Source organism: Rhipicephalus microplus, unplaced genomic scaffold (assembly GCF_043290135.1).
Source record: "Rhipicephalus microplus isolate Deutch F79 unplaced genomic scaffold, USDA_Rmic scaffold_40, whole genome shotgun sequence".
In the NCBI taxonomy this organism is placed as follows: domain Eukaryota; kingdom Metazoa; phylum Arthropoda; class Arachnida; order Ixodida; family Ixodidae; genus Rhipicephalus; species Rhipicephalus microplus.
Window position 1 is genome coordinate 1,897,276 of NW_027464613.1, and position 20,756 is coordinate 1,918,031.

The 20,756-nt window shown below is 46.9% G+C and overlaps 1 long non-coding RNA gene across 1 annotated transcript in view; it reads right to left on the reverse strand.

Annotated features, from left to right (window-relative positions):
- The window catches only part of LOC142786949 (uncharacterized), a 38,468-nt gene extending 26,292 nt beyond the window's left edge, over positions 1-12,176 (reverse strand). The window contains exon 1 of the long non-coding RNA XR_012889206.1: positions 12,137-12,176. This is a non-coding gene — a long non-coding RNA (uncharacterized LOC142786949). The remainder of the gene's footprint in view (positions 1-12,136) is intronic.
- Between the last annotated feature and the right edge of the window lie 8,580 nt (positions 12,177-20,756).

Sequence of the window (20,756 nt, forward strand, 5' to 3'; positions counted from 1 at the left end):
GTTTTGGGACGTTAAACCCCACAATATCAATAAATAAAGGACCAGCATTGCAATGAAAGTGGCACATTCTCTTCTATTTATTATCCTAACCGGTTCCTGTGAGTTCTTTTCACGTTCCACTTTTTTACTTGTTTATGCAGTTTGCATACGAACATCTATTTCAGGCATTGAATCAACAAACGAAGGATTGATTGGCTCAAACAATCAGAAGCTTTATTTTCACTTCTCAGTGGTCGCTTGCTTCATTCCTAGCCATACCAGAGCATCAATATCTTCAAGCTTAAACGTCCTGTTTTTTGCTGCTACGAAGTCCTCCACATAGCTGCAAACAAGTTTTACGGGAGTCCATCTGGCAGTGGTTGGGAGGTAAATGCACACGAGGTGATCAGCAACCTCAGTAATGCACTCCACACTTTATAAGTGCCACTGCATATGGGGTTTCGAGGACCAGCCGACAAACCAGGTCAACGGGCTTTGTGCGTAGACAGGACAGTGCCATCAGTCCACACTCGACTATATGCGTATGACCGGCCTTGACCCACGTTTCGTCGGTGGAAAAGAAAAAGATTGGCCTGCTCTGGCGTCACAGCTCCTCTATTTGGCGCAGATATTGGTGGCGACTCTGGACAATCTGCATCGCTTCTGTTAGAAGGGTGTTCCAAGAGCGTTTCTGGTTTGTGAAGGCAAGCTATTTCAGACCATCTGCACCACCATCCTGGACAGAGTCGGTAGCGTCTCATCCTCTTTGAAACACTGCACCACTTTGGCGATAGCAAACATTTAGCTTTTCTCAGAAAAGCCATGCACCACTCTTAGCAACAGGTGGAGGCTAAAATCATACAACTTTTTCATCCGATCACGACATTTCCCACTAGAACGCTTCTTTGCTGGGAGGACTTTGCTGGCGTCCCACGTCTGTGTTTTCCACTGATACAGCAATTGCTCACTCATTCCAGTCAGTTTGCAGTTCTCTTAATGAGTGCATGCACACTTGCACTATCTCCGCACTTGACGCAAAGCCCTTCAAAAACACTGAAAGCTACCTGCATTGCCAGCTTAGAAAAACGAAGCCCATTCGAAGGATGGCTCATTGGTCAGACATCTTGCACAGACACAACCAACTCTGATGACGTCTTGTTTCTGATAGGCAGCGCATCACCCCGACACAACAACCATCGCAAAGATGCCTTCATGCAGGCTTTCGGTTTAATAGTCTTTGTTGATTAAAACACTCTACACACTTTTAAAAAAACACTCCTAACGATGTTTCTAACTTCTGTGGGTATAGCTTGCAAAATAGAACTGGACAGCTAAAATATTTTAGGGACTATTTGCTTTGCCTCTACAGTCCTGATTGGACGAGAGAGCTCTACCTTTGGCTCCCCTGGCAACAGATTGTGAAACGAAGTATAAGGCATCAGCAGCCACTCGCAGTTTACTGAACTTAGAAGAGGCCACTCACAGACCTTCGCCGACCAATTTCCTGGCAAATGCGCCCACGTGTCTAGACAGAGGGACAGTATTGAAAAAAGGTGGGGGTGGTAGTTTGAGGTGAGACGATCTTAACAAGGGTGCTACTATGTCAATGCAACCAAAGTCTGTAGAGTCGTGAAAGTGAGGAATTAACCACTGAGCCACCCTGGACAAGCTGGCAGACTGGTCTGGTAATGTTGCGGCTTCTTGGGCCCCAACCTAGCCTTCGTCAGACTTGGTTTCTCCATTTCTCCCCCTTTCAGAATAATAAAGCCTATTTTTCCTCCTCCTGTTGAGTCATGCGCCTCAGGGCTTACCATCAAGTTTTGCGTCCATCTATCTGTAAAGTGCCAAGAGTGAAGCCAGGAAGGGAGGTACATGGCTTGCGCTTAGCGATATTAGAGTTCATTGCTATATTATACGCGAGAAACGAGTGGCTAACACTGCAGGCTATTCACGAAATATATTTGCTAGAGTGGTTACATGCTACATGCTACATGTAGGCTGCTGGAATGCATATCGTCGTCGCGCACCTGCGTGTGCACATGACAAAGAGGACAAAAGTCGCTTGCTTCTCGAGCTCGGAGCCGGACTGGCTAGCGCTGCAACCTTTCTTGAAATATATTTTGTGAATGGCCTGCAACAAAAGTGACTCGTTACTCACGTAACGAATTTGGTGCAGGTGCGTGGTATTCACAAAATATATTTGCAAGAGCAGTTGCAGCGCTGGCCTGAGTGGCTTCTAGCTCGAGCACCAAGGCACCTTCCTCCCTTTCGTCGGGCGCACGCCCACGTCTCGACAGTATGCATTCTGGCAGCCTACACGTAGTAATATATGTATATATATATATATATATATATATATATATATATATATATATATATATATATATATACAGAAGAATAACTTCGGTTGCCGCAAGGTTATAAATATGAAAGTAGGTGCGCTTTCACATAACTGTTAATTGTGCCGACGTTTCGACGAGAACCCCGTCTTTTGCGTGCGTATTATACCTTGAAAAAGACGGGGTTCTCATCAAAACGTCGGCACAATAAACAGTTATGTGAAAGCGCGTCTACTTTCATATATATATATATATATATATATACTATATATATATATATATAGTATATATATATATATATATACATATATATACTATATACTATATACATATATATATATACTATATATATATATATATATATATATATATATATATATATATATATTCATGAAGAGCAATAAGAGACAACGCCTGTTCAGTAGGCCGGCTGTTCTTATTCTGCTCTTTGTCTTTTTTCTCTACATGCTAGCTGAGCGTGAGCCCGTGCCCGAGCCCCGCTCAGTCTTCCTTACACTCGGCTCCGCTGCGAGCATGCAATCCGACCGAAATTGACTCTCTGGTGGCGTTGACCATCGCTTCAAAGGTGGCATCATTCAGAGGTCTTGAGCTCTGAACTACCAAAGATAGAAGAAATGCCTCTAGCAGGCGACATTGGCTGCCTCAAGGAGGCTGGTCACACTTAACTGCGAACCATGCCTCAAGCAGTCAGCTTTGGCGTTTGCATGCTGGATGGCCTCCTGATGAAAAGCTTTCTGAATGGTGACACTAGCTGTAGCACTGCGGTCGGTATCAGCGACAGGGTCTTAGCAGGGCCACATGCTGAGTATCCCGAAAAGGCATTGTTAGCGGAATGGTTCCTGGCGGACAGCATTGCCAGTGCCATGGTGGACAATCAAGCTTCCGCCCGGCTGCATCCTCAATGGACACTACTTTGCCATCAAATGCACATAATATATCTTCGATGTCAGCAGCAATGTTACTATCTTTTCAGCATTCATCAATGAGCAATTCTTGAACAAGACGGATGGTCACTGCAAAGATGTGGGGATTGTTGAATATGAAGCCATTGTTGAGGCGGCCTTGTTGTGGATCACATTGTCGTCAGGTAAAATGTAACTTTGCATGTGGACAGCCTTTCCACGCCCGGCCAATGACTGTGGTGACGGTCCAGCTGATTGCGAGGGAGCTGACGCCATCACACTGTCGGCCGATGCGTTCAAGCACTCTCGCACTGGCCTGCTTGGAAGCAGGCTCACCAACTGTTGTGACTTGGAGACAGATTTGGTTAGTGTAAGTTCGAAAGTGGGACACAAAGGAGAGTTTGGGTCCTCTGCAGCGAAACCCGCCTTTCGGCCTTTTTCGGTGTTTGTCGTGGGGTGTTCCGGGAAGCTTACTCGAAGGTGTTGACTAGACACAGATGTACAGTCATGGCACTGCCCCTCAGGAACTCTGTATCTGTGAGACAGAACGCTGGTGCATGGTGCAGCTGTAGCGTCGGGATGCGCCCAATCTTTGTCAACGAGGGAGAGAAGTGTGGTAGAGGCCTTAGTGCTACTGTCTATGCTGTGCATCTCACAGCTGGTGTCCGCAATTGACAATGAGTTAGTGAAGGCGTAGTTGCAGTTAGTGAAAAGTGGGCGAAACAGACTGGTCAACTTATAGCGCACTATTCTGACTAGGATCGCTGCCTCACAACCTGGTAGCCATGCCAGGCCTTGGCAGCACTGCGAAGGCTGTCGATGGCAACTGCCTATTTCCGATATTCCAGCCAGGCATGGAAAGTGCCAAGTGCGTCCACTGTCTCGAGCCACCCAAAGACGTCCTCCTGGATTCTGCAGTACAATGTTAAAATGCGCCCTGCCGCGGTGGTCTAGTGGCTAAGGTACTCGGCTGCTGACCCGCAGGTCGCGGGTTCGAATCCCGGCTGCGGCGGCTGCATTTCAGATGGAGGCGGAAATGTTATAGGCCCGTGTGCTCAGATTTGGGTGCACGTTAAAGAACCCCAGGTGGTCAAAATTTCCGGAGCCCTCCACTACGGCGTCTCTCATAATCATATGGTGGTTTTGGGAAGTTAAACCCTACAAATCAATCAAATCAATCAATCAATGTTAAAATGCGTGGAGCCGGCGATGGCAGGACGGCGGGTGAAATTCCCAAGTGTGCCCACGCCAAGCAGCCCAGTTGCTCCGATAGCTCCGTGAGAGAATGCTAGAGCGCACGGCGGGTCTCAGGTGAGCTGGCCTCAAGAATTTGTGCGATGGCAGCAGTTAACAAGATCTTGCTTGCGCACAGTGCTGGTAAGGTGGCTAGATGAAACCTGGAGCTCAATTCTATCAAGTGGTTAGTTGTGACCCGGAAAAAGCTCGGCAGGGCTTTCTGGCGAACCGCGTGCAGAGCCAGGGGTGAATGTAAACATTTGACAGATGTCTGTCTGCTTGGGTATGAAAACTGGAAAATAATTTAAACTCCAAGCAAAAGTATGTAAAGAAACACGACATTTCGGCACCGACTTGGTTCCTTCCTCAAAGGCGACTGTGCCTACGTAGCAGCGGTGTCTTCAAAGCACTCGCGGGGCGGTTCATGACCCCTCTCTCAATCTCCCGTTTTGCCGTGGAGCGCAGTCCGTGTGTATACACTGGGGGAAGGGTTCCAAGAGAGCGGTTGATGTTATGGGAAGTTCGCTGTATATGCTATGACTCAAGCAGTAACCTTCTCCTCCCGTTAGTCTCGCTTTCAAGGATGGTCATTGTGTCGAAATTTATCGGGTGTCCAACGTCTTCGCATGCTTGGCGACAGCACTGCGCTTTTTGTAGAGTTTCCGCACGTCGTTGGCGTGTTGTTCGAGTCGTTCCGGTAGGTTTTTTTGTATCGCCTATATACAAAAAAGGGCGCTCAGCACACGAAAATTCGTAAATTACACCGGGGATCCTGTCCATCGTTGGCAGGTCCTTTGGGCGGGGAAGGAGGCGGCCCAGCATACATGAAGTGTGCGATGCGAACCCCCCCCCCCTTTTTTTTGAATACCCGTGCCAACATCTCGCTGGTTCCCTGGACGTATGGGACAGGTATGCGTTTCGGAGGGCTTGCTGATTGGGTTTTTCGTATGCTCTGTTGCTCTGCGTGGCAGCTCGAAGAAAGCTTTTTGGGTATCCAATTTTTCTGAAGTCCGCATTACGCGGGCCTGTACTTTCTTTCGCTCTGTGTCATTAGAGCTTATGTTCTTGGCTCTCCGAAATAACGTGGTCACAACCGAGGCTTTATGGCAGGCGGGCATGAGAAAAGGGCAGGCATAGGAATAGTCTCCCAACCACTTGGCTGGTAATTTGCCTTGAGGCTACCCGGTTTCGCTCTGGTTTTTGAAGCTGAGCTGTCATCATGGCAATGCGAAAACTTCCGATGAATGAGAACAAGGCGGTAATAATTACTGATTCGTTTTCGGTATGCACAACTCTTACAACTTCTCATAACTCTCGTGCTATAATGATGTTACGATCTTTGGTTCCGTCTCATCTGAAGTGCCTGAAGTTAGTATGGGTTCCACATCACTGAGGATTAACATTAAATTAAATGGCCGGCGCTTTAGCCCGCTTAAGGCTAGACCTCTCAATAGTTCAGGTTTCCCCGGTGGTAGAATACTTCACTACAATCAAGTACAGAAGATTAGTTATTCACACAGATAGGATGGAAGCAAGTGTACGAAATAGAATCATCTAAAATATCCATGGATGTTGCAGCGAAGCAATTCTCGACAATCAGAAGTGACGATCCACAGATTTTGATGCCCCATTCCCCTATCAAACTTTTAGCTGTACAGGGCTCCTCTGACGATATCATCCCTCAGCCGATTCTGCGGAGAACTGGAAAATATTACGCATTACTTTTTGCGTTGTTCAAGATACTCTCGTATTCCAAGACGACTTCTCATTACTCTTTTTTAAATTAGGCTTAACCTCATCGGAGGAAAATATTTTGAAGCTTCAGTGCCTCAGGCTTGGGATACTGCCACAGGGATGCCTTTGATACCATGTGTAATTTCATTATAACTACTCAACAAGTACCATTTTAATCCGGTATTTAGAATTCTTCAAAATTTCAATGAGGAAGAACCTAAGTTTTCAAAAATTGTTTCCAATAAATTAGTACGACAGTATGAAATACAAGCTCAAAAGCATAATACTTGTAGTTTAAATTATATATATTACATACTATTGCCATTTTTTAAATTTTTTATTCTCCTATTATACCTAAAATTAAAAGTCTCAACCTCGCATTCATGGCCAATCCACCAAAATGGGTACGAGCATTGTGTCTTATTTCTCCCTAACAATAGCGCACTTGCGAACTACTGACATGGACATTCCTGCGTTTACTACACTTCGAAGTGGACAACTGCTCTCCGGCTCGCCTTCAACCACGGACCGCGTACAAACAAGCTTCCACGTCCGCTCCGCACTACGACTGCAGTGAGGCCATTACCCGAAGCTTCTCCTTGATCGCTCAAGAAATCAAGACATCTGGGTTTGGCGACGCCTCCCTTAGATCGTTCAACAAGACCTAGATTACATGTTTTCACGTATTTAAAGATGACCCTACCAGCTGGGTAAGCGTGATAACTCGGTTGCCATTAAATACTCGTGGAGTGACGCGATCTAGAAGTCCATCGCTGAAGAACGTTTGCGAGGATCTGCCTAAGCATGTCATCATTTTCAAAGCAGCGCATACGCTACATGGGCAACATAAAGCGCGACGCTGATGTCAACGTTTGCGGTCAAGCCGGCAAGGTGCAACTAAGAATGTCGCGACTCACATCTACGACACGCTGGTACTTCCACACCCCTGCAATATACAATGAACCTCCTCCGCAGCCTGCAGTACATCAGCGACGGGATCCATGACTCGACGCACACAGCCGTCTTGTCCACCTACACCCACCCATTCGAAACCTTCCCTTTCGTACGCCAGACAATCGGGTTGCAGGACACGTCTCATCGCCGAGCAGCTACAGTTTGTCCAACGGAGTCGCCTTCACCTGGACGTGGATGCTATATGTGTGGGAGCATCAGGCATGGGTATAAAAGCTGCACACAAAGCCAACCTCAAGTCATGCAATCTAAAGCACGCCCACTGCTCACCCTCATGGTCCACATTGACAGCAGTTGTGCACTGACGGCTGTCGTCGAGCGCAGCATAAATCATTGCTTCATCGCCACACCCCAGAACACCTTCATCCCTGGACTGAGCCACCACTGCGGGGCCTTTGTGGCAACGTACTACCAGGTCGGTGCCCTGAACCTGTGGCTGACATCGAGGCCCGATGCAAGTTCTTGTACTTGGTGCCCATCTTCGACGACCTGCCCAGAGACATGGTCTTAGGGGCCAACTACATTCTCTCCGGCGAAGTGCTGCTCACGGTTGAAAGAAGCAGCATCAACCTCCATCCTGTGGCTTTAAGTGTGCCTCCCACTCAACCTCAAGGTGAGCTGACGACGCTACTTGCACATACGGCTGTACTCAAGTGGCACGCATCGTTCTTCGCTGATACTACTTATCAGCTTTTCGAAACAAGCGTACTGGCATCATATTACTACCGACAATGACCTGCCGCTGTCCATACTGTTACGTGAATATGCCGAATGAGAGCGGATTGTAATTGACTAGCAGGCGCAGGAAATGCCTGCCACAAACATTATCAGACAATCTTATAGCCCATGGGCAGCATCTGTTGTCCTGGTCCGAAAAAGGACAGCAATATCTGATTTTGTGTCAACTTCCGAAAGCTGAAAAAGCACAGTATACCAAAATCGTACCCCCTGACACCAATTGACGATGCTATTGGCGCTGTACAAAACGTGAGGGTTTTTCCCTCACTAGACTTGAAAGCAGAGTATTTACAGATCAACGTGGTCGAAGAAGATAAGTTTAAGACAGTGTTCTGAACATCATCTAGCCTGTACGTGTTTAACCGAATGCGGTTCGGTCTGCCAACTGCCCCAAGCACATTTCAGCGTGCTATGAACACAGTGTTGGGCACACGGAGAGACTGTGCATACATTGTTTATCTCGACGACATTATAGTCATCGGGAAAACAAAAAAAAACATCTACAAAATCTCGATACAAATCTGCAGAGGCTGCGTAACGCCGGCTTTTGTCACAACTGCCAACAGTGCCACTTTGGGTTGACTACGATATCTTCCCTGACAAGTTTTCTGGGGCTGATTTTGCAGGCCACAACCACTGTCTTTAAGTGCTACGCACTCTATGCGTTCATTTGACTTGGTGACAGCTCAGTTACATGCTTCACCTTTTTGACTGTATTTTTGACGTGCTTCATCTTTCGCGTTGTGCTTGCGTGTGCAGTTTGGTCTAGCTTCCATATGCAACCATGGCGTATCTTTGCCATCTGCCTATATTATTGCGATGGTACTGACCATGAGAACTGTTTGCATTGTGCACTGCTTCAAGACAACGACCTCGACTGGTGAATGTCGCGCAAGTGAGTTCGGTGCAGCGATGGACATCTCAGGGGAGAGCGGGAGGCCTTCGCGTATTGACGGCACAAACTGAGAACTCTGTCTCACGCGTTTGTGAAGTTGAGCGCATCGTGACCCAACTGGCTGCTATACAGACAACGATGCAGGACCGAAATGATCGTATTTTCACCGAAGCGACCTATAAGCAGGACACTGCTCACCAACACAACGCTGCATGCCAAGCACATATCCATAGGACAATCGTTAACCCGCAAGTCATACTTGTTTGCATCAGCACACTGTGAGTTAAAAACAATTGAGCGAAAACCCGCTCGATTTCCCTTGCACTGTTTGCAACCGTTGTAGTTTAGGTGTGATTAGCGCGATGCTCCGGTGAGTGCACTGTCTACTGAAAGTGTATACTGGTCGTGACTCGTTCATTGTTGTGCTGGAGAAGATGTGCCAAGAAGTATGAACAAGGGTGCATAAGTATCTAAGCGTACTGTACTCACTAAACAGCAATAGACACTATATATCGATGTGCAATGAACATTGAGCTGCTTCTGTGAAGACCCGTTTCACTTTGGTGTGTTATACCGATTCCTATATCAAAGGCATCAATCACATTTTTCGATCCGCGTTTGGTCTCTTTCCACCGGTTGCATGAATATCCACAACACTGGTCGGTGGAGGGAATGACGATTCTGCTGATGACGAAAGTCGAGAATTGCAACAGCTTACGGTTTTTGCAGGCTTCAGCAAGCTTAGTTCTTTAATAGAACAAATACCTTATAGGTCTTGTATAAAATGCACACTTTTTTTCCTGTTCTTAAGCGGCGGTGGACGCCGCGCTCATGTTGCTGCGCCGTTAGCAGGCAGGCATGCAGGCAAGCGAACACACCATTCGCAGTGCCACCGGGTGTCTGTTCGAACGCAGGGGAAGAAAAAAGGCAAAAATTAGTTTCTGGTAAGACGTAAGGCTGCTTTGAGTGTGTAAAATATAATTTCAAGTTATACATCTATGTCTTCAAGCTAATTAAATGCACCTGCAAGGATTTTTCGTTCTAGCAGTAGGGTGACCACATTGCTGTTGGGTGACGCTGGCAGTAATTTTTTGCCGACTTTCATTATCAAGTTAAAACTATAAGTTCTTTTTTACGGACAAAAGCCTGTTTGTCCCTGCCGATGTGATGAACTATCTTCTCATCAATTCCAAAAATTTTTCTGAGTCGTAGACAGTCCTTTTAAATTGTCTTGAAAAAAACTTTGACTCAATCAATGTGCGCAGCATTGTCTACAGTCAAGCCCACATATAACGGCCCCACTTAAAACGAACTTTCGCTTAAAACGAACAATATCCGCGTTACCGTGAAAATATACATTGGTTCAATGGCACAAAATCGCACTTAGAACGAACGTCTCCGAGCGCCGCTGATCGGTTACAGCGAACTGAATCAGCGGTTTGCCGACTTCCTGGTAAACCAATTTCGACTACCGATCAAGCATCGGCAAGATGCCCATACATTCTTATTGCTAAGCACCGACCCTGCCTCCACACCCCTCTAGTTACCGCTCTCCCCGACCGCTTTTGTTAAGCATCCCTCCATCCTTTGTCTCCCCAGCTAGTCTGAGCATTCCGCATCACCAGACGAGGCACGTGTTTTTACACTGCCGCCGACCTTTCGAAGACCAGTCGACCATCTACCCCGTTTTTGATCGCTGGTACTGTCGTTCACGTCGGCGGCCTGGAGTGACCAGACCATTTGCCAACATCATCGGCAACCAACTGTAACTGTGTCCGATAGCTTGCGTCAAGTGCATGCGCGTACGCTACCACACCGACTTTGATCATTTGCAATTCGTTTCGTGTTTAGGACTTGTTCTTGCTCACTTCGCACTCAACTCAGCGTGCATTCCGCGCGCGTGCGGAATCGCGAAAATCGCTGTTAATTTGCGCAGAACGAATCACAAAATATCGAAGTCCGTGAGGCCACGCAAACCCGCAGGTGCAACGAAACGATTTTTTGACCGCCGCCGCCGATTCTTCGAACACCGCCGAGCGCACCGATTCAGGCGGCCATGCACTCTTTTCAAGTTTTTCTATGTGCGAGTTTCGCGGACCTTTCAAGCAAGCTACCCAACCTGCCTCCTTCCCGTGTGTTTTGGTTTTCAAAGTCGCCCTCCCACCGCATCCTCCCCTCTCTTTATCGCAACTTTTTGCCCTTCTTTCACAAGTCTACTCTTTTCTCTTGATCACAACCCCTTAGCCCGTCTCCCCCACTACTCGACGCCCGCCACGCTGGCTCGAATTAGTTTCGTTTTCTGACTGGAAACAAGCCCAGAGCTGTTCCACACGTTCTGGCATGTGTGTCGCGTGTGTGCGTCTTGCTCGCTCTTGGTGTGCGTGTGTGGTTATAATGGCCGACGGAAGGACTAGCACGCTTTTTTTTCCTGCCGCTCAAGAAAACGTCAAAAGTGTGACCGCTTGGTTTGAGCGTAATCCGCGCGTTAGGTGCCGCGTTGCAGAGCACTTGCTCATAGCTGTTGGCCATCTGGCAGCCACTTCGCCGCTTCAGGCAACCCGGTATTCAGCTGTGGAGAAAGTGAATATTTCCTGGGCGGTGGTGATGGCTACATGCACCTAAAACTGTTTTCGTGAGACTGACTTCGTTGCCGTCGAGCCCGATGCCAAGCCTGAAGCTTCCGAACAGGACCCCTGCGGTGACGATTTGTGGCAGCGCATCACCGACTCCGACCTAGGAGAGCGAGACATTTGTTGCGATGGTTTAATTACAGCCGAAGATGATGCCGACACTGCGGAACCTAGCACGGATTAGGGCATTGTGAATGAAGTACGTAGCGAGCGCAGTTTGGAGGAATCGGATTGCGAGAACGACGAAACTTTAGAGTCAGTGCCTCATGCAGCTTATGCCACAGGTCTCGACGAACAAGTACCCTGCCGTTTTAAATAAACTCAAGACCGCCCTTATCACTTCTGCAATTCGAAACACGTACATCACGGACTTTTTGGGGCATAAAGAGTTTCTGTTTTCACTCACAACTTTTTCTAAAAGCTGTGTTTAATTTACTTCGAACTTCGGGATACAGCGAACGAATGCCGCGTCACGCTCAGGTTCGTTATTAGCGGGCTCGATTGTATGTAGTTTTCATTAACACGCTGAGTAGCAAAAACCCGACCTCAAAAGGAACACATAAACAGGATGGGTGCCCTTGCTTCTGTAGACATACTTTACGTCTTATTATGACTATGAAGAAACCTAGCCTTACCAATTTTATTAACAAACACTAGCCTTACCACTAATAGTAACTGAAGGTAACCTACCGGTGAAAGCACTTTAACATTGAGCTTGTGCAAGACATGGTGATTGAAAGCTTTGAAAAGCCCACTTGAACGGCGACCGGGTACCTGAAGGAGAACATGTATACACAACTGAAACACTTCTATATATACCATTAATCAAGCTCCTTGCGATGGGTGTTCAAAACAGTTAACTCCATGCAGGTGGCACGTCAATGGTCTCACATAGCCTTAATTCTGTAACTGGAGTATCAAAACACAGCCTCACGCAAAACTAACTTTTAACCACGTTTAATTACTTACTGTGAACCTTGCTATATTTAAAACATTATAGCATGCCTTTTGAATCGAAACTTAAATATTAAGGAGAGATGCGATTTGAAAAAACAAACAAAAAGTTGCTTTAAATTTCCTTGCCTAGGAGAATGAAATTTTCGCTTTGTGTATAGGCTTTTATCAGATATTAGCTTCCTTCAATGCTAGACTATCTAGTGAGGCTAGTCTAGCTGTCTGTTGGGGGAATTAGAGGGTGTTCATGGGGATCTAATAGAGATCAACAAAGTAAGGCGGACACATGAAGCTTATACTGTGCTGAAGAACAAACACATCCTATGCTAGCATGAACTACAGGTTTTACCGCACATTTTAATTCAAGTGCCAGCTTAAATATACTGTGAACATTGAAATAATCTGAGCATCGAGCTATTTATTCTTTGTGGCAAACATTTATTCCAAGGCCCGAATCAATCAGGCTGCATACCAGTGAGTTTATTCCAAGTGCCACCGTGTTTATTACAATTGCCAATGACATTAATTCAGGTGCCAATCAGTTCAATCCATAAACAAAAAAGCAGAATACGGGGTGTAAAAATGGCAGTGCAATTGAAATGCAGTTCTTGCAGTAAAAAAGACAATCCTTGGAAGGTAGAATAATCATTATTATTGGTATTCGCCGATAGTATTCGTGAATAAAGAATTACTGCCGTGGTTTGCTTGAGCCGTGTTTGAAGTGCTTATACTTTGCTATGTACAAGTTTGTATAATAAGTGCTTTGCCCAGGTGGAATAACTTTATTGTAAACAAGACGCAAGAAAAAACAGGAACATATTAAAGAATATCTTACAGCGCAATGAAATTCAGTGTTCGTCACTAAAGCTCATAATTGGCTTTGCCACACACTACAACATTTTATAATCGGGACAAGTTATATAATGCGAAGGACAAACTATGTTTATTGGAGTGCCGGAATGCATACCAAGATATCGCTAATCTGGCTGTGAGCAGTGATGGGTAAAAGGCAGCTACATAATCATGAAATTATGAGGCCATTGCGAGGAAGAGCGATTTGGGGATAATTCATCCTGCAGTACGCATAAACGTAAACTGATCATTCCGATGTGGCCAATGGAAGTTATATTTTACACTAATCTTAGCTCTTATTTTTTATTCAAACAAAATTAGGTGCCATTTGAACATTACTGGTAATCATTGAAACAGTACTGGTTGTTTGTTTGGCTTGGTAGCTTGGTGGCGTACTTAACCAACGCGATGGAATGAACACACAGGAAGTGAAATGATACGAACACGCATTTGTTCTTGGGCCTAACTTTCTTTATTTCTGTATGCATTTTTATTACGCCACATTATGCCTCTCTCATCGCACATTGGAAGCTTGCGAATTTAGTGTAATCCCTAAACTATTTGTTCTGTCCTCTCTCTCTCACTATCTACACACACAAACGCACACACACCGTTACGTTTGGCCTGGCAATTCACCTGGGCCGACGCCAATGTGCGTAAGCCGGTCTACTAGGAAGGCTTTCCACGCCATCGGCGCTTAGTCTGCAAGACGCTGTCCAGTAGACGTTCCAGGAAGCAGTCGGGTCTCCACGAAAGCTTCGCGAAACAAGCCTTTTGTTGAACGGGCTCGAACAGCAGGGGAACGGCGCCACTGCGGCGGGTCTCATTGTCAACCTCTTGACTCAGCTTTTGTCATCTACGCGAGGCCATATCAACATACCGACAGCCCGGAAGTGTGGGAACGCATCGAAGAAGCCGTTCATGGGGATCGAGCGTTTGGATGGCCTGAAGCTGAAAGCAGCATGGACTGCTGCTGACGTTCGGGTTAGTGGCCTTCTCCCCGGATGAGCTCAACTTTCCCTCTCCGGACTCCACCTCCTCGCCCTGTGGTGCCTTCAAGTCGTGGGCCGGGTGCATCTTTGTGTGGTGCAGTTAGTATGACGCACCAATTACCAGCATGTGGGGTGCAGCGCAATTAATGCGGCTAATGTAGAGCGCATAGCCAGTTCCCGACCCGTCAACTAAGGAAGCTGATCGGTTCTGCGAAGGCGAACGCGGAAGACCCGAGCGCGGGAAAGAAAATAGACTTCTTCGTTCTCACAGTTCACAAGCAGAGCAGTCAAGGTCGCCCCGTTCGGGATTAGAAGAGGAAAGCTTACTCAGAAAAGCGTCTGGCATGAGGCAGGTCAGGCGCCACCGTCTGAGTTTAAGCCATTGTTGGCAGGCACGCGTGTCATTGAGAATGACATGGAGACGCGAGCACTTGGCTGACAGAGACATATAGGCGGCAGGAAAACAACCATAATCTGCCCCACTGTTGTTGGGATGTCGGGGCGCCTCGCTGTCGCATGCACACCTGGTAAGCGCACGGAGCCCAACGGTGTACCCACCGCTCTTAAGGAGGCTTCTAGGAAGCAACAATTAATGAGAGAACTGACGGGGCTCGAGCATGAGAACAGCCGCTCACGGAAGTCATCCGATGGAGGCAGCACTAGTAATGTTGGGCAGCACGACCTGGCATAGGAGAGAGTGTCACCTGCGGAGAACCTATCCCTTTGCGTGTTTTATTTGGTGACGAGGTTTTTACAAATGTAGTGCCTTTTATGAAAGTGTTTCTGTGATTGGTTGTGATGATGTGAGTCCCAACACGTGATTGGTTTTTGTGAAGACTCTTTGTTCGACCAAGGGTTGAAAAGAGGATGTTTGAATTTGAAATGTGGGCGGAGGTTCGGGCTTGGACTCGGGCAGTCGCCTGAGGCTGCAATAAAGCGTCTCTTCACCGGACTACGGCCCTTCCTTCGCGCAGCCACCGTGCACTCGAGTCATCGAGGGGACCCATTCCGAACCTCAAACATCTTCCCTCCTTAGCTAGTGTTTAAGCTAGTAGAGGAGGAGGAAAGTAAATGGTGCGTTCCTGTTAACGTTTGACCGTTTCGCCCAGCCGAGTGGTGAAATATCTGCACCCTTTCTGGAGGGTGGACCACAAAGACTTCGTCCCTTGCTTTGTGGCAAGAGTGATAACCACCTTCTTCGTACGGCAGTGACGGCGGGCTATAAAAGCCAAAGCATTTTTGTAAATAATGCCGAAACCTGCACAGAGTCATGTGCGGAATCATGAACTGAATCTCTGTTGCACATAACGCGGGATCTTATGGATCTCTGTACACTTCCTATCTTTCTTCTATAATGTAAATAAACTGCAACAAGCGAGGTTACATAAAAACACAGGTTATTATTCGAGAAGCATTAGCCGCAACAAGCTGGTACAGGCAGGAACCCGGCAAGCACGAGCTACACATGGATGTAAATATCTTCTTTCACACTGGCACAGAGCTGGCGCCACTATGCTCCGGTACAATTACTCCCCGCGCAGAAAAGAGCCAAATTGGCGACCTAGAGAAATGATACGACGAGGGGGTCATAGCACGGTTTGAAGCCTGATATGCGTAGTGTTTCACGCCCATGGCAGCGATGGTCCGAAGGTGGATCAATGGGCTCAACTTCATAGTTGACAGGAGATGTTTGTCGCACCACACAGTAGGGGCCATGGTATTTCGACGAAACCTTCGGGGAAAGACCGGGAGGGGTAGACGGGACCCAGAGCCAAACCAACATTCCTGGGTTATAGTGGGCACTAGACGCAGAAGCATCGTGGTCAGTTTTCTGGTGCCATTTGTCTTGTGCAGTAAATGAACGAGAGAGTTGACGACACTCTTCAGCATAAGCAGCTGCTTCAGAAACAGGCGTCGCTTTAGAAACATCAGGCCTGTAAGGGAGAATGGTGTCCATGGAGCATGATGGCTCACGTCCGTACAGGAGAAAGAGAGGAGAAAAGCCAGTGATTGTTTGTGCCGCAAAGTTGTACGCGTACGTGACAAAAGGGAGCACTTGGTCCAAATTAGTGTGGTCCTCAGAGGCAAACATGGCAAGCATATTTCCAAGAGTACGATTAAAGCGTTCTGTCATGCCATTGGTTTGATGATGGTATGCCGAGGTTTTCCTATGGACAGTGCGACATGCCTTCAGCAGCTCGTCGATGGCGTTCGAGAGAAACACACGTCCAAGGTCGCTCAGTAATTCACAAGGTGCACCATGTAGCAAAATGAGAACGTGAAGAAGCAAGGACGCAACGTCTTTCATAGTGGTAGCAGGCAGCGCAGATGTTTCAGCGTAACGTGTCAAATGATCAATGGCGACGATAATCCACCGGTTGCCTCTAAGAGTGTTGAGTAGAGAACCATAAATATCAATTCCGACGCGGTCGGTCTTACTGGGCAGGTTAAGGGTTGCAAAGGGCCAGCAGTGCTGTGAGGAGGCGTCTTGCGTCGTTGACACATGGTGCATGACCGAACGTACTGGCGAACGTGCCGATACATGCCGCGCCAGTAGTATCTTAGACGAAGGCGAGAGTAAGTCTTAAATACTCCAGCGTGGCCACACTGGGGGTCATCGTGAAAGGCAGCGCAGATGTCCGAGCGCAAATGACGAGGGATGACAAGGAGCCACCTACGGCCGTCCGTAACGTAATTGTGGCGATACAACAAGCTTTCACGGACAGCAAAGTGGCTTGACGAGAGAGGGAGCGTGAAGTAGTTTCTGACGAGCTGTGAGAGAGGACGTCGAGCAAAGAATTGATCCAGGGATCTTTGCGCTGCTCGGATGGCATTCCAGTGATGCTCAACGATGACGAATCGCAGATGGCAGTTGGTAATCAGGCAAGGTCAGGAGGCAGTGGAGAACGGGATAGTGCATCGGCGTCTGAATGGCTGCGTCCTGAGAGATAAATAACTCGGATGTCGTATTCCTGAAGGCGTAAAACCCAACGAGCGAGGCGGCCAGTAGGATCTTTCATGGACGCTAGTCAGCATAAGGCATGGTGATCTGTGACAACAAGGAACTGGCATCCGTAAAGATAAGTGCAAAATTTTCCTATAGCCCAAATGATAGCCAAGCACTCCTTTTCCGTGACGGAATAGTTAGACTCTGCCTTCGTTAGGGTATGACTGGCGTAGGCGACAACATACTCGTTGCAGCCATCCTTGCGATGAGCAAGAATGGCACCGAGGCCATTCTCGCACTGAGGCCAATGAACTCTCTATCTGGGAACATTTCCTTACAAAAGGAATGGCAATGCCACAACGTCTAGATTGGAGCAGTAGCTCTCAGCCGTGTACCCTGAAGAGAGGGCTGAGGTCATACTTTGTGATCACCCCCAGACAGTCAGTGAACTTAGGCCACTGGCAGCTACTCGACGTGTGTATCGCGGCATATATCTGCAGCAAATGAACAAGCACAGTTTATTAAGAGAAAAAAATGACCTTATGATACTGCAACATTTAAATGTGGAAAACAGTAGCGTGATAAGGTACTGACGGAGCCAATGATAGGCTTTTTTGTGTGTGTGGTTGCCTTGGTGACTTTAGGCGCTGGGGCCAAATGCTTGTAGTAGCTACTCATATACTTTATTGTGTCATGGGCATTATGAAAGAGATTCCAAGAGCAAAATGAGGTTCCTCTAAAAATAGAGACGGTGACTTTTAGCAGACTAGGTCTGAGATGCCATAGTCACCGACCAATTGGCCTGCGGGCCAATTGGTCGGTGACTAATTTTACGGTCGGTGACCTGAGTCTACTGAGTTTTTCGGGCGTGCTTCCCGAAATCTGAGTAACGCGTGCATGAACTTTAAAATTGAAAGTCGCCTTCACAAGTTACCTCAGGAGATGAAATAGATTTACGAAGAATTTTTGATATAAACTTGCTTAATATACATAATTTTCATCAGGCGCACCAAAGAAAAAGGCAGTTAAAAGGACCCTGCAACACTTTTTGGAGCATGGTCAGAAAATGCTGCCGATCGGTAGTAGAGGTTCCCGAAAACACGCGAGCCAAACATAATAGCACAGCATACGGCCTAGAATTCACAATAAACTATCAAAGTCAGCTAAAAAGTGCTTCCTTATCTCTTGACATACCACGCAATATGCTCGAAAGTCACATGTAGGTAAGCCCATCTATCAGCCATTGGCTGAATTGAACATGGAACGCTCGCTTGTTACAGAGATTGGCGTGGGAGGTCGCTACTTGTCCACGCGTGCGCGTGTAATCACACTGAAAAAGCCGTGCATTCGAAGAACAAAAAGGAAAAAGTGCTCAAGGTCACGAGGCGCGCATGACGTGTTTTGTGTGCCCCCTCCCACCCCTTCCTGCTTAGCTTCTAGTGCTTTCGTCGGAATGAGAGAATGCGATTGCAGCATGCGACATACCTTTGTAACTCAACTCGCACTAAACGAATTCTTAAAATTTTGCGGCATTGAGTTCGTGAGGCAATAAGCTATTCCAGTGAATTCATTCCATGGTTACTTGAAAAAGTGTTTCAGGGCCCCTTCAAGTGTTTTAGAAAAGATTGTTTAGTGTTCTAGATAACACCGAAAGTTAGAGGTTAGTTCTCAGGGTCTTATAAACTCCAATGAATTACCTTCCCGTTAGATATCCTTCACACCTTTCATTACCTAAATGAAAAAAGATTTTGGCAATATTTAGCTGCTAACTTAGAATCAATAAAGTATAACCACGAACTGCACAGTGATATCACGGATAACTAGCGCTGCTGAAAGTAGCGGCTGAAGTTCGCAAAAACACGACTGCTTCTTGAAAGATTTTAAGCTTTGAAGAAGCAGTCGTGTTTTTGTGAATTTCGCTGCTTTACAAACTGCATGTTCATGGGGCGCCAAACTTGTGTTCTCTGATCCCAACGAATCCTGAACGTGCACTCGTCCATGATTACCAAGCGTTTCCAGTGAGATGCAGACCAGTGGGCGCGATATTCAGCAAACTAGAGCCGCTTCGCCTTGTTCTCGGATCGCATGAGCGGCTTCCTGACAGCGGTTCGGCTTCAAAGTCCTGCTACGTAGAGGAGGCGTTTCATGGTTGTAGAAAAAACCTGGTCAAGTCCGTGCTCAGTTTGTACTTCTCCGACTGTACTTTTCAGCTGTTCTGCTACGGCTGCCACAATTTGCAGATATTTGTCCATTGTAGTCAGCCGGCAACGAGGCTGCTGAGAGGCATCTCCAATGCGTCCATCATTCCTGTACACTTGAATGATCCGGTTGACAATTGCAAAAGGACGGTTTTTCATCGCTAATATAGCACGTGGAGAATATTCTCGCAGGCATAAACCTACAATACATCGTCTTTCTCCTTCCGGCACTTTCGGCATGGCCCTTCAATTAGGAGAAAATACTGGAATGAAGTACTATCGAACGTATGCAGTCCTTTTATCATGCGGCGATAAAAAAAAGGAACCTTTGATGGCACTACGAATTAATGGGTCATAACAAATTACTGTAGTGGACTAATGTTGGAAGCCTAAAAGATATAAAACGATAAGCGCGCCTTTTTTTCTTAGAGACAAAAAGTATGAAGCTTTAATCTGCAACTGCTCACAGCAGTAAAAATTTGTCATTGGTGCTTGTTTGGTGCACTGATTACCCCATACAAGTTCCACTGAAAATTTGATTAGAATGTTTCTCAATTTGTCTGCCTGAGTGGTACGAAGAAACACAGCTGCTAGTAAGCTGTGAATAAGGGTAGAATATTGGCGATTTAAATTCTGGAGCACGTGAGAGCAGCGCAATTGGTAACACACCAATGTTATATCAGTTCCATAAGATTAACGGACTACTCACTATCTCTTGTTTACAGGTTAGTAAATAATCAAAATTTTCAAACATTGCATGCTGTTATATCAGGCCTCACATGATATATTAATCACCAATTTTGCGATGTTAAGCTTTGGGCTGATCAAAAGCATTGATTGATTGATATGTGGGGTTCAACGTCTCAAAACCACCATATGACTATGAGAGACGCCGTAGTGGAGGACTCCGGAAATTTCGACAACCTGGGGTTCTTTAACGTGCACCCAAATCTGAGCACATGGGCCTACAACATTTCCACCTCCATCAGAAATGCAGCCGCCGCAGCCGGGATTCGAACCCGCAACCTGCAGGTTAGCAGTCCAGTGCCTTAGCCACTGGACCACCGCGGCGAGCCCTGAACAAAAGCAGTCGTGTGAGCTGCAGAATATTATTTCTGTTACACTGAGCAGCTTAGCTCTGGCAGTGCCAGCGCGAAGTTTTGCTCGTGTAAGGGCCACGGTTTATTACTTGCACGATGGCTTGAAAAAAAAAGCCACAGTGTCTGCGCTTCTTGAGAACCGCACAAACTGCTCAATTTGCATGCGTACGGAACAAGAGTAATGCTTGCTTCACCGCAAAGCAGCACCAATTTTGTCGAGCGACCGCACTCCAGCAGACGATGCGGCGAATGCCCCGCCTACAGCTG